Here is a 14,268-nt window from a genome sequence, read left to right on the forward strand (position 1 = left end):
GAATTTTCAATACACATTTACAACTAATCCAAGTCTCCTTTCAAATAACACTAGACTACTTCATAGGTAGTGTTATTATTTTATAATAACCAAATAATCTTAATTCTTCTCTCCAGTCCTTGTATCATTGCTGTCACTCATCCCATTTATATATAAGCATGCATAAGCATATGTATATACATAAGCAAACATAATCAAATACATTGTTGCTATTATTATTATGAATAAACTGTTACCTGCTAAATCAATTAATAATAAGAAAAATAACATTTTTATTTTGCCTTCACTTATTACTTCTTTGATAATACTCTTTCTTTTTGTAGATCTGGGTTTTGATCCTTTTCATTTACATACCAATTTTAGAATCTGCATGTCAATTTTTACACAAAAACCTTGCTGGGATTTTTATTGGAAGTGTGTTGAGTCTGGAGAGATTTAGTGAGGTTTAGTGATAAATTTAGTGGAGAGTCTTAAGAGGTCTCTTAGGAATATAGAGTCGTTGGATCCATGAACCTATGTATCTCTCCACACATTTAGGTCTTTAATTTTTCTCAGCAATGTTTTGTATTTTCAGTTTAAATGTCTTGTACACCTTTTGTCAGATTTGTCCCTAAGTAGTTAATATTTCTGACGCTACTGTAAATTTTATATATATATATGCACACACACACACACACACACACACACATATATATATATATATATTTATTTATTTATTTATTTTATTTTTTTTGCCATGCTGCATGGCTTGTGGGGAATCTTAGTTCCCCAACCAGGGATCAGACCTGTGCCCCTTGCAGTGGGAGCATGGAGTCTTAACCACTGGACTTCCAGGGAAGTCCCTGTAAATTATAATTTAAATTTAAATTTCTGATTCTTTATTGCTAGTCTATAGAAATACAATTGATTTTTGTATATTAATCTTGTGTCCTGCAACTTTGCTAGTCTCATTTAATAGTTGTAGTAACTTTTTTGTGTATTCAAAAGAATTTTCTATGTAGAAAGAATTTTCATGTCATCCATAAATGGAGACAGTTTTACTTCTTCCTTTCAATCCAGATGCCCTTTAATTCTTTTTCTTGCCTTTATGAAGTAGCTACCACCTCCAGTGCAATGCTGCATAGAAATGGTGAGAGACTGCATCGTTGCTTTGAACCTGATCTTAGGAAGGAAACATTCAGGCGTTGTACGATGTTAATTTTAGGAGTTTGTAGATGCCCCTTATCCGATTGAAGAAGTTCCCCTCTATTGCAAGTTTGCTGAGAGTTCTTTTCAGGAATAGACGTTGGGTTTTGTCAAATGCTTTTTTTTTTGCCATTTATTAGAGATGATCATGTCCCTTTTTTGGTCTGATTTTGGATTTAGTCTGTTAATATGGTAAATTATGTTACTTGATTTTCCAGTGTAAAACCAACTTTGCATTTCTGGGATAAACTACACTGAGTCTTGATATATTATTCTTTTTTACACATTGTTGAATTCAATTTGCCAAAATTTTACTAACAATTGTTGCATTTATGCTAATGAGGGATATGGGTCTAGTTTTCTTGTAACACCTTTGGTTTAGATATCAGTATAATACTAGTCTCATAGAATCTGTTGAGAAATACTATTTCCTCTTCAGCATAGAATCAGAATAGTTTCTTCCTTAAATGTGTATTAGAATTCATCATTAAAGCCATCTGGGCCTGGAATTTCCTTTGTGGGAAAGTTTGTCATTTATTTAAAAGACATAGGGTTATTCAGGTTATCTATTTCTTCTCGAGGAAACTCTGGTAGTTTGTCTTTCTAGGAATTTGTCCATTCATCAATTTGTCAAATTTATTGTCTAGGGTTGTTCATAATATTTATTGTCCCTCTCACAGCTAGAGAATCGAAATGATTCTCTCACTACCTCACTCATTGCTGAAATTGGCTGTTTCTGTTTTATCTATTTTTTTCTGATCAGTCTGACTTGAAATTTATCAATTTAATTGATCTTCTCAAAGAGACAGCAATTGATTTCACTGATTTTTCCCTATTATTTATGTATTTTTCTCTTTTATTTATTTACTCTTTTATCTCCCTTTCTCCTACTTTCTTTGCTTTATTTTCTCTTTTCTTTTTAGCTTCTTAAGGTAATGTCCTTGAGACATTTCCTCTGTTATCTAATATAATCTTTTAGCACTGTAGATTTCCAAGTACTATCTTGGATGATATGTTGTGTGTTCATTTCCTTTTAGTGGAAAGTATTTTTAGGCTTACCTTGAGACTTTTTCTTTGAACCACAGATTATTCAGACTTGTGTTATTTAGGATCCAAATATTTTGGACTTTCTAGATCTCTTTCTACTATTGATTTCCAACTTCATTTCACTGTGGTCAAAGAACATACTTTGTAAGACTTGAATCTTTTTAAATTTATAAAGACTTCCTTGTCTTATGGCCTAAGCTATAGTCTATCTTGGTAAATGTTTTGTGTGTCCTTGAGAAGAATGTGTATTCTGCTGTTGGCAGTGTTCTATAAATGTCTGTTAAGTTAAGTGGGTTGATAGTGTTTTTCAAGTCTTCTGTATCCTTATTAGTGTTATGTTTTCTTGTTTTATAGTTATTGAGAGAGGGTTGTTGAAATCTCAGACTATAATTGTGGTTTTGTCTGCTTCTCCTTGCAGTTTCATTAATATTTGCTTCATTTATTTTAAAGCTCAGTCATTAAGCATATGATGTTTAAGATGTTGTGGTGTTTTTTTTATGCATTGATTTGCTTTATCCCTGGTAATGTTCTTTGCCTGAAATAGACATAGTCTGATATTAATATAGCCATTCTAGCTTCCTTTTGATTATATTAGCATAGCATATCTATTTCCCTCTTTTTGCTTTTAACCTGTTTGTATCTATATATTTAGGGTAGGTTTCTTGTAGACAGCATATCATTTGGTCTTGCTTTTTTTCCCACTTTTTTAATTGTGGCAAAATATACATAGGATAAAATTTATCATTTTAGCCATTTTTTTCCATTATATAAGTAGTTTTTTCTTTCTTTCTTTCTTTTCTTTCTTTTTTTGTTGAAGTTTAGTTGATTTACAATATTGTGTTAGTTTCAGGTATACAGCAAACTGATTCAGTTTTACATATATATGTATATATCTATATTCCTTTCCATTATAGTTTATTATAAGATATTGAATATAGTTTCCTGTGCTATATAGTAAATCCTTGTTGCTTATCTTATCATTTTAGCCATTTTAAAGTGTACAGTTCAGGGCATCAAGTACATTTACAATGTTGTGCAATCATCACTGCTGTCCATTTCCGGAATTTTTCATGATTCTAAACAGAAATTCTGTACCTGTTTAAACAATACCTCCCATCCCCAGCCCCCGGTAACCTCTATTCTACTTTCTGTTTGTATGAATCTGTGTCCTTGAGGTAACTCATATAAGTGGGATCACACAGTTTTTGTCCTTTTGTGTCTGACTTATTTTATTTAGCATATCCTCAAGGTTTATCCATGCTGCAGCATGTATCAGAATTTCATTCCTTTTTAAGGCTGAATAATATTTCACTGTGTGTATATACCGAATTTTGTTAATCCATTCATCCATCAATGAATATTTGGGTTGTTTCCATCTTTTGGCTATTGTGAATAATGCTGCTATGAACATTGGTGTGTAAGAATCTGAGTCCCTGCTCTCAGTTCTCTCAGGTATATACCTAGGAGTGGGATTACTGGATCACACAGTAATTCTACTTTTATCTTTTTGAGGAAGCACCATACTGTTTTCACAGCAGCTATACCATTTTATATTCCCACCAGCAATGCACTAGAGTTCCAATGTCTCTCTATCTTTGCCAACACTTGTTATTTTCTGTTTGCTATTGTTGTTGTTTTTAAAATATTAGCCATCCTAATGGGTGTGAACTGGTGGGTCTTGCTTTTTTATCCAACCTGACAAAATCTGTTTTTTAATTAAAATCTATATTAATTATCTACCACTGTGTAACAAATTATCCCCAAACTCAACAGTTTAAAGCACCAAACATTTTCTATCTCACGAGTTTCTGAGGGTCAGAAATCCTGCAGTAGTTCTGGCTCAGCATCTCTCAGGAGGCAGCAGTCAAGGCTTCCATCTCTGAAGATTGAGACTAAAGACTCTGCTTTCAAGCTCACTCAGGAGGCTGATTGCAGGAGGCTGCAGTTCGTCAGCATGTGGGCTCAACCACAGGACTGCTCACATCATGACTTTCCTCATAGCAACTGCTCCTGGAGAGAGAGAGAGAGAGAGAGAGAGAGAGAATGCAATACCAGCCAGCCTTTTATACACTAGTCTCCAATCATACACCAAGATATAAGCCTTACCTTGTCTTTAGTAAGTCACTAAGCCCAGCCCATTCAGGGGGAAAGGCTTATGATGATATGAGTACCAGAAAGTATGTCTCAATGGTGGCCATCTTGGAGATTGTCTAAACGTCTCAAGGTATTTAGACCATTTATATTTAATGTGGTTATGATGTGTTTGGATTCAAATCTATCATCTTATTATTTACTTTCTATTTCTGCCATGTGTTCTTTGTTCTACATTTCTCCCTTTTCCACATTCTTCTGAATTCATGAGGTATTTTTTTATGATTCCATTTTAATCCCTTTGTTGGTTCATTAGGTATAATTCTTTGTTGTGCTATTTTAGCAGTTGCTTTATAGTCTATGTATACATCTTTAACTTTCTATGGCTACCTCCAAGTGATATACTACTCCATGTATAAGAATCTTAGAACAATATATGTCTATGTCTTCCCTCTAAGCCTTTGTGATATTATTCTCATGCATTTTACTTCTATATATGTTATCAACTTCACAACACATTGTTAATATTTTTACTGTAATTGGTTTTATTATTTAAAGAAATTTCCATGATAATAATTATAATAGTCTGTATATTTATCCATGAATTTTATTTATGTTAGGTGCTGGATAGTTTTCCATTCCTAAAAATATCCTTGAATTTTGTTCTGGGTTGAGGTTAAATTACATGGAAATAATCTTTTTGGGTTTTGTTTTTAATCTTTGGTGGCCTGGAACAAAGCAATGGTTAGTCTAAGGCTAATTTTCCCCCCAAATCTGAGACAAAACCCTTTTTCATATTTAGCTGATGCTTCTTGAATTATGAGATTTTGCAGTTTGACTGTTGGGAACAGGCAGTAGTCCCAGCAGTGTTTCCTCTAATCATTTTAATGGTTCTTTCTCTGACTGTGGGTACTTTTCTCACCCATGTGAACTGATAGGTACTCAGTTGAATACTTGAGGCATCAATCCTTTTCAGATCTCTGAGGTTCTCTTTCTGTGTAGCTCTCTTTACTCAAGTATTCCATCCTATAGATGCCAGCTGCCCTGGTTTCCCCAGACATCCCACTCCATCTCCTTAAGGAAACCTCTGGGTTCTGTCTTATTGACCTTCCCTGCACTATAGGGCTCACTTTATCTCCCATCCCTCAGAGCTTACTGGCCTTTGTTCCCTGGTGTCCAATGTCTTGAGAGCCATTGTTTCATATATTTTGTCTAGTTCTTTACTTGTTTCAGGCGGGAGGGTAAATCTGGTCCCCATGACTCCATCTTTGCTATGTTCCACATCTTTTACTTTCTTAACTCTCTCATTTTGGTGGAGTATATTTTGCAGTAATTTCCCAAGGAAGGATTTGTGGGAGATAAGTTTTTGAGATCTTTCAAGTCTGAATTGTTAAGTCTCAACTTACATTTGATTGATATTTTGGATGAGTATAATGTTTTATATTTGGAAAATATTTTCCCTCAGAATTTTTAAGACACTGCTTTCATGTGTTTTTATTTTCTGGTTTTCTGGTTGGTTTTTTTCCCAAAAACTTTTAGGATATCCTTTTTATACCTACTATTATTAAATTTCATTACTTTTTTTTTTATGCTTGGAGGATACTTTCTATTAAAAAAAACAAAAACAAAAAACATATCCCTTAGCTCTGGGAAATTTTCCTGTGTAGTTTCTCTGAAAATTTACTTTGGATTTTCTAAAATTGAGATAAGGGTCTTCTGATTGGTTTGGGTTCCCTTTTAGAAATTGTTTTGACATTTCCATCATACTAGAGGCTTTTTTTTTTTTTTTTTTGCGGTACGCGGGCCTCTCACTGTTGTGCCCTCTCCCGTTGCGGAGCACAGGCTCCAGACGCGCAGGCTCAGCGGCCATGACTCACAGGCCTAGCCGCTCCGCGGCATGTGGGATCTTCCCGGACTGGGGCACGAACCTGTGTCCCCTGCATCAGCAGGCGGACTCTTAGCCACTGCGCCACCAGGGAAGGCCCATACTAGAGGCTTTTCTTAAAAATTGGGTGCCCTTTGGCTGTATAACCATATTTTAAAACAAGGCCCTTAATAGCTTTGTGTGCGTGTGTGGAGGTTGCTGACTGGTAGACTTTGTTATAATATGATCAGGTGGGGACCTGACTGGCTCTCTGGGTGAACTTTCAAATGTCAGTATTCACAGATTTTTTTTTTCTTGTTTTGGACAATCAATTTCTGCAGTGAGAATGTCTCCATTTTCTTGCCAAAATGTGCCTGGGGTGATTGTTAAGCTGAGTGTCACCATTTGGAGGGTAGGCAGAGAAAGGAGCCAGGAGCAGGGATGGTGCCACTCTGCATTTGTGCTTACTTTTACTTTGTCCTCTTGCTTTCAAGACCAAACATCATCCTGTCCTCAGCTGTGCCTAGTGTCTCTGAGATGATATCCTCTGCAATTTAATTAGTTTAGGGAGTAAACTTTCCACATTCTACCAAAGTGGGTGCATGGGGTATGGGAGGGCATCTGGAGGTTTAACTGCTCCTTATGAAGACTTTTAGCTAATTCTCCAGTTTTTAGCCCTATTCTGAATCCTCACCTCCAGAGAAATCTGGGGCTCCCCAGATGGGGCTTTTCCATAGTTCTAGGGCTCATATCCGCTTATTTCTAGTCAGTCTACTGAAAAAAGTTAGATTCCCTTCTCCTCTCCCTTTTCAGTCAGATGCCATTAATCCATCTGTTTTTATGCTTTTAGAACTCCGTCGACAGCTCTTGTTTGCTACTGTCTCCTCTCTAGTTTACTCAACCTACTGAAGAAAGTTAGATGATTCTTCTCTCTGCCAAGTTAGTTACCACAAATCCATCTGTTTTCCAGCTTCTGAATTTTGTGGCTAACTCTGTTTGCTGCCGTCTCCTCCCCTCTCCCCTTTGTCCTTGTGGCTCATGCCTTTTGCATTCCTTTACTATCATTTTAGTGGGATTCCAGGAGGGAGTGGAGATAACGTGTGTGTCCACGGGGCATTCACTCGAAAGAGAAGGCACGGATCCAGGCAATCAAACAGCAGACTGTGGAAACCAGTGGTGATTGGGCAGATCAGAATCCACTCCCCGCTCGCCAGGGCTTGCTGACCTCCATGGACCAGTCAGGACTCGTTCCAGGAGAAGCAAGGTAGGGACCGCAAATGTACCACTGAAACAGCTGGATCATACGTCACCTAGACATAGCTGTAGAGATTCATTCAGTTTATTCCAAACGCCTGCATTGGCAGCTCCTTCATGTAAGTCCAGGCCAGCTGACTCCAGAGCCCCTGCTCTAGACCCCTTTGATTTGCTCTAGACCAAGAGAGATCACAGAAGCAACTTTACCTGATACCTATCCCTCTGTTGAGATGTCGCAGTAGCTTCTCTCCTTGAGCAGCTTGAAGCCCAGTGGCCAAAGCCTCTGCGTCCTGTCCGTGTTAGTAGAGGTTTGATATTAAGACCGATGGTGGTGGAAGGACTCACTAATCTGGGTTTTCTGGTGGTGACTCTAGGTGAACAATGGTCCTTTGATCTTCGGAAGCAGGCCACAAACTCCCGCCTGCTCCGAGCTTGCAGCAGGCTGCGGAGGTCAGTTGGAGGCCCTATAGAATCCAGTTTCCCTGGCTGTAGGTTGGAGTGATTTGCATTTCAAAGGCTCCAGATAAACTGCAAAAGAGCACATCAGCGAGAGATTACTTCTAATTCCTAAAGACCGAAGAAAGGCTTGGTCATCGCTGACCACCCAGCTGAAGCCTGTTCAAGAGTGAGTTTTTTAGTGAAAGAAAGATGAAACACAGCCAAGCCCAGGGAAGATGTCAGAGACATGGGAGATGTGGAAATGAGGGGGAAGAAAGGCACTGAGAGCTACAAGTAGTTAGAAGAAACTTGTTAATATTTTACCTGCATTTCCATCTGCTTTCTTTCATTTCCTATGTAAGAACAGGAAGGGCCTTTCATAATTATCTGGCTGACCCCCCCCCCCCCCGTTTCACGAATGGAGGGATTTAGGTCCAGAGGTCAGATATCTTGTTTATGGACAAAATGGGTGAGGGCTGAATCAGGATTAGAAGCCTCAAGTCCGATCTCCCAGTCCTGTGTCCTTCCCCGCTACAGTTTAATGGTCTCACTGCAGATAATTCAAACAGGCTTGGCCTGTGTTCTTCTGGAACCCATCACGGTGAGACACAGAGGAAGTGGATTATGGGGAAGAAATCGAGAACTATAAGATTGTCCCTTCAATTTGTCTTGCTTTCTGTTTATTCTGGAAGGTTTAGGATTTTCACAGCAACTGTGATCAGAGTATGTATCGAGAGCCTTAAAACTGTATATCCTTTAGCCGAACAAATGCATTTCCAGAAATTTCGTCTCCAAAAATAATTTTGATATGCACCAAGTTTTGGCCAAAGGAATGATTATCTCAATCCTTTTTGATTTTGTAAAGCAAAAAATTGGAAAGAAACATCCCACAGTAGGGGCACAGTTAAGTACATTTTTACACATTCGTATGAAGGACTACCATATAGCTATGAAAGTGGTTTTATAGACTGTATTTGATGAAACAGATAAAAGTTTTGGCCTATAAATGGACAAAAAGTGTTATAGAAGAAAATATAGCATGACTACTCTTTTGGGGTAAATAACATATACATGAATACAAAATAACTAGAAGTATATATCAAATTTTAGCAGTAGGTCTGTTGGGAATGGAATTATTGTTTTTTTGTATTGTTTTATATTTTTTACATTTTCTAGAATGTATTAGTTTTGTTTAACATTTGTTAAAACTAATCTATTAGTTTTCAATGAAATGTTTTAAAAACTTAAGCTTTTTCAGAGTGACAATAAATTACCAAAGAGTAGAACAAGACAATTTTTAACTTACTCTGCTTGGGTAAAATTGTGGTTCTTCTAAGGATCAACTCATAAATACCCCATAATAATTACTCCTTTTACCCATCCTGCCCGGTCAGCCATTTTGCATTTGGCCCTATACTTAGAATTTTTTTTTTTTAATTACTGAACTGAATTGTTGGTTTTTTTAAAATCACAGAATAATCCCTATCAGACAATAGATAAAAGGGCTTTTTAAAGCTTTGAAACAGAAACAAACAAATCATTAGGTATCTTGGCTTGCAAATTTTAAGCAAAGATGCTTATAACTGTCCGCATTGAGTGACTTCAGAACAAAGCCTGCCTTATCAATCCTGACAATCTTCGGATGATTTTACCTTGTAGGTTTCAAACCAAACAGTAGCAAGAATTTACAAGAGGCAGCTCTGACTGTGAGGTCTGAAGTCAACTGTTGTCAAAACAAAACCTGGTTAGTGCATTTGTAGGATGAGCTATCACCCAACCCAGGACACTTTTGAAAGTTTAAGGGGTATGGGACATCCCTGGTGGTCCAGTGGTTAAGACTCCATGCTTCCAATGCGTGGGTTCGAGCCCTGGTCAGGGAACTAAGATCCCACATGCCATGTGGCCAAAAACTTTTTAAAAATTAAAAAAGTTTAAGGGGTGCAACTGTCATTACATGGGGCAAAAGGCAGAAACTGGGACGGTTTGGGGCAAAATGGGACTTATGGTCAGCCTATGAATTTAGCTTCTTTTTAGACTGTTCTCTTTGAGGGTCTATTCGGGGTGGAGAGTATTGGAATGTGGGACTTGGATGTGCCCTTGGAAGCCAGCCACCAGATTGTCTGATGGGGAAGCTGAGGTACAGAATGAGGAGGAACTAACCCCAGGCCAGAGGCAGCTCCTAGCTAATGATCCAAGGCTAAATGCCTTTTGCTGATAGCTTTCTCTGTCTTTTATTTTTTTATAAATTTAACCATTTTATTTATTTATTTATTTTTGGCTACGTTGGGTCTTCGTTGCTGCATGCGGGCTTCTCATCACGGTGGCTTCTCTTGTTGCGGAGCATGGGTTCTAGGCACGCGGGCTTCAGTAGTTGTGGAGCGCAGGCTCAGTAGTTGTGGCTGGCGGGCTCCAGAGCCCAGGCTCAGTAGTTGTGGCGCATGGGCTTAGTTGCTCCGTGGCATGTGGGATCTTCCCAGACCAGGGCTCGAGCCTGTGTGCCCTGCATTGGCAGGCGGATTCTTAACCACTGTGCCACCAGGGAAGTCCCAATAGTTCTTTTTTGTTTTGTTTTTGTTTTAGAGTTTAGAACTTGTAATTTGTCCCAACAAAATCCTTTTATTTAAGGCCATGCAGAGGGCGCTAAGGCATTCATAGGATAGAAGGCAGCACACAGAAATAAAGACCTGCCAGAAAGATCTGGCTTTAAATCCCACCTTTATTTCTGGCTTTACGATTTTGGGGGCACTCACAGAACTACTCTGAACCTCGGTTTCTTCATCTATAAAATTGGAAGGATAATAACTACTTCATATGGTTGTACTGAGTACCTATTAGCTATTCAAAAAATGTTAACCATCATTATTATTCAGGTTGTACATTGACTTTGTTTTTTAATTGTGGTAAAGTATACATAACATGAAACGTAAATGTAACTTACGATTTTAACCTTTTTTTTTTTTTTTTTGCGGTACTCGGGCCTCTCACTGTTGTGGCCTCTCCCGTTGCGGAGCACAGGCTCCAGACGCGCAGGCTCAGCGGCCATGGCTCACGGGCCCAGCCGCTCCGCGGCATGTGGAATCTTCCCGGACCGGGGCGCGAACCCGTGTCCCCTGCATCGGCAGGCGGACTCTCAACCACTGCGCCACCAGGGAAACCTGATTTTAACCATTTTTAAGTGTACAGTTCAGTGGCATTAAGTGCATTTACTTTGTTGTGCCACCATCACCACCATCCATCTCCAGAACTTCTTCATGATCATGAACAGAAAGTTCATACCCATGAAACATTAATTCCCCATTTCTACCCCCTACCCCCTGCCCCCTGTCCCTGGCAACAACCATTGTACTTTCTGTCACTATGAATTTGACTACTTTAGGTACCTGAAGTAAGTGCAATCATACAATATGAATCTTTTAGTGCCTGCCTTATTTCACTTAGCATGATGCCTTCAAGGTTTATCCAAGTTGTAGCATGTGTGAGAATTTCTTCCCTGTCTTAAGGCTGAACGATATGAGATACATGTACATACCACACTTTGTTTATCCATTCATCCCTCTATAGCTATTTAGGTTGTTTCTACCTTTTGGGTGTTATGAATGATGCTGCTATGAACAGTGGTGTTCAAGTCCCTGCTTTCAATTCTTTTGTGGGTATACCCCAAAGTGGATTTACTGGACCATATGGTTGTACATCACTATTAAGTGATACTTGTATATATAACCTTGGACTAAAAAAAAGGTTACTAAACTTTTTTGAACCTCACTGGAAATAATAACTCTCTCAGGCCCTGCCATAAATGTAAGTCACCACAGGCATAGTGATGATACATAATAATGTAGGTTAAAAAAATTTAGTTGGTTGCTCCAGGGCTGTGAACAGGTTGGGGTGACCCAAAGCGTTCGTTCTCATCAGGAGGCTTCACAGAGCACCTCTTGCTCTTGCAAATTCCTCCAGTTCCAGAGATTTCACTTCCCAGCCCGAACTGCCCCTCACTTCCCTTCAGCAGATTGTAATCCTGGAAAGTTGTGTTTAGTAATATTTTAAACGCTCATTATTCAAGGAACCCTGCGGTGGTTCCTTCTGGAAAAGCCAGGCTTTGTTGGTGGAGGAAATAACAAGCTCTAAATTACTTGTAATAAATTAGAGCTTTGATGTAAAAAGTTCTGACCTGTATGGAGGACTTCACAGTTTACAGGAGGCTCTCACCTCTGCTAGTCCGAGTCATCTGGTGTTTATGGGGTGGAGCCATGTAGGGAAGCTTTTACACTGAGGAAGGTGGGCTGGGTATTGCAGCAGAAGACAGGACTTTGGAGGACCACAGTCCTGCCTTCAAATTCCTTCTCTGCTACTAACTCTGCAACCCGAGCTAAGTTACTTCTCTCTGGACCTCAGTTTTCCTGGCTGGAGAATGGAGATGGTACCCATCTCATGGGACTGTTGAAATGATTAAATAAAATAATGGGCTTAGCACCCGGTAGGGGCTCCAAGGAGCCCATCTCTGCTAAAGCATGAGCACTCCATTCATATGAAATCTCAGAAATCATGTTCTAGAAACTTGTGGTTGTCAGGGGGGTGGGGTGGGGGAGGGATGGATGGGGAGTTTGGGATTAGCAGATGCAAACTATTATATAGAGAGTGGATAAACAGCAAGGTCCTACTGTGTAGCACGGGGAACTCTATTCAATATCCTGGGATAAACCATCATGGAAAAGAATAGGAAAAAGAATGTGTGTGTGTATATATATATATATATATATATATATATATATATATGTATAACTGAGTCACTTTGCTGTACAGCAGAAATTAACACAACATTGTAAGTCAACTATACTTCAATTTTAAAAAAACCCACTAGTTTCAAAAGTCAAAAAAAAAAGAAAAAAAGAAATCATGTTCTACAAGTGATCGTTTCTGTGAGAATTTCAGCAGATAAAGTTGGTTTTCCTGCAGGAACATCAGTAATAAAGGTCTTTTCACAATCCTACATTTATAGCCTTCAGATCACCTCCCTAAAGCAAATCCCTGTGTCCGATTACATTCAGCTCTCACCAGCCAGAGACTTCATTTTACTGTCACCTCAGAGTGCCCTTACGCCTTTATCACCTGCTCTTTATAACAAGAAAGTCAAGCAACAAGATTTTTAAAAAGGGAAACTGTTATCAGCATAATGCAATCTGTGTTTCGTAAGCAGAGACTTAATAAACGACCCCCAAGATAAAAACCGGAGGTGCTTTTCTATAGCAGGGGGCTGTACCTGCTCCAATCAGGACAAAGGCAACCTAGCTGCCGTCTGTTTAACGCTTATGCAACCTTTACATTCTTCAGATTCCCCCAGCCCTCAGATAGGCAGTGTCCTACCATTGTCCCCGTTTAGTCCAAAAATCCGAGTTCCAGAGAGGTGAGGTCAGTCGCCCCAGGAGACTCAGCTGGTAGGTGGATGAGACTGGTGACTCCTCTCTCCACAGCGCGTCCGTGGGCCCCAGAGCTGGGGGTGTCCCTGCCAGGCGGCCCCTCTTTCCTGCCCCTCTGTCCAGGGCCACTCTAGCAGCTTCCAGTGTGGGACCAGCTTCAGGCGGTGACAGGCTGAGGGTGGAGGGACCCCTCCTGGGGGCTGGAGGCTAAGGGCTGGGCAGGGAGGGCTCCTCCAGGAAGAGACCCCTATTTGTGCAACCAAGCAGATCCTGAGTTCGTCAGCAAGTAATAACCATCCTTCTAGATGTTCCAGGGGGGCGATTGTACAGCACCTGAGGAGATAGCCAGCCCGCCTACAGGCCTGAACGGAATTCCTCGGTGTGGGAAATAGCCTGGAGATCAAAGCACCCTTATCTCTGGCGAGACAGCTGAGATTTCCAGAGTTCCTGCCCCTTCCTCTGGGCTTGGCTTGCCCTACCCCCTGCTCCCCCCCGGACCACCATCTGGGCGCAGAAGCCTGAAGGGGGCGGGGCTCATAGACCAGCTGGTCCCCCACCCCGGCACATACTTGGTATCCCCTCAATACTTGCTGAATAAAGGACGGGTAGCCCTCTGAGCCTCAGCGTTCCCATCTGTGAAACAGGGATAATAATAGTACTTAATTCAGTTCCACTCTGTGTATCGAGTGGGAGAAGTCAGCAAGCAGCCTGGGAATACGTAGGCCATCCCGCGGGTGAGTAGCTATCATCATTTTGGCTGTGGTTAGCGGAGGAGAGAGACCTCTGTCTTCAAGGTGTACCGGGAAGGCCTCCTGTCTCAGTGAGCAGGGGACTGGGCCTCCGAGGAAGATGGCCTGGGACCATCGAGAAGAGGGAACGATGGCAGCCCAGGTGTCGGAACCACGGGGGCAGAGCCGTCCGTGCGCGCTGAGCTCGTCCCGGCTCTGCACGCAGAGCATATGAGGGCTCAGCCCA

The sequence above is a fragment of the Delphinapterus leucas genome, chromosome 13, assembly GCF_059928025.1.
Source record: "Delphinapterus leucas isolate spDelLeu-1000000601 "Yukka" chromosome 13, BTC_Dleu_Yukka2, whole genome shotgun sequence".
NCBI classification, from domain to species: Eukaryota; Metazoa; Chordata; class Mammalia; order Artiodactyla; family Monodontidae; genus Delphinapterus; species Delphinapterus leucas.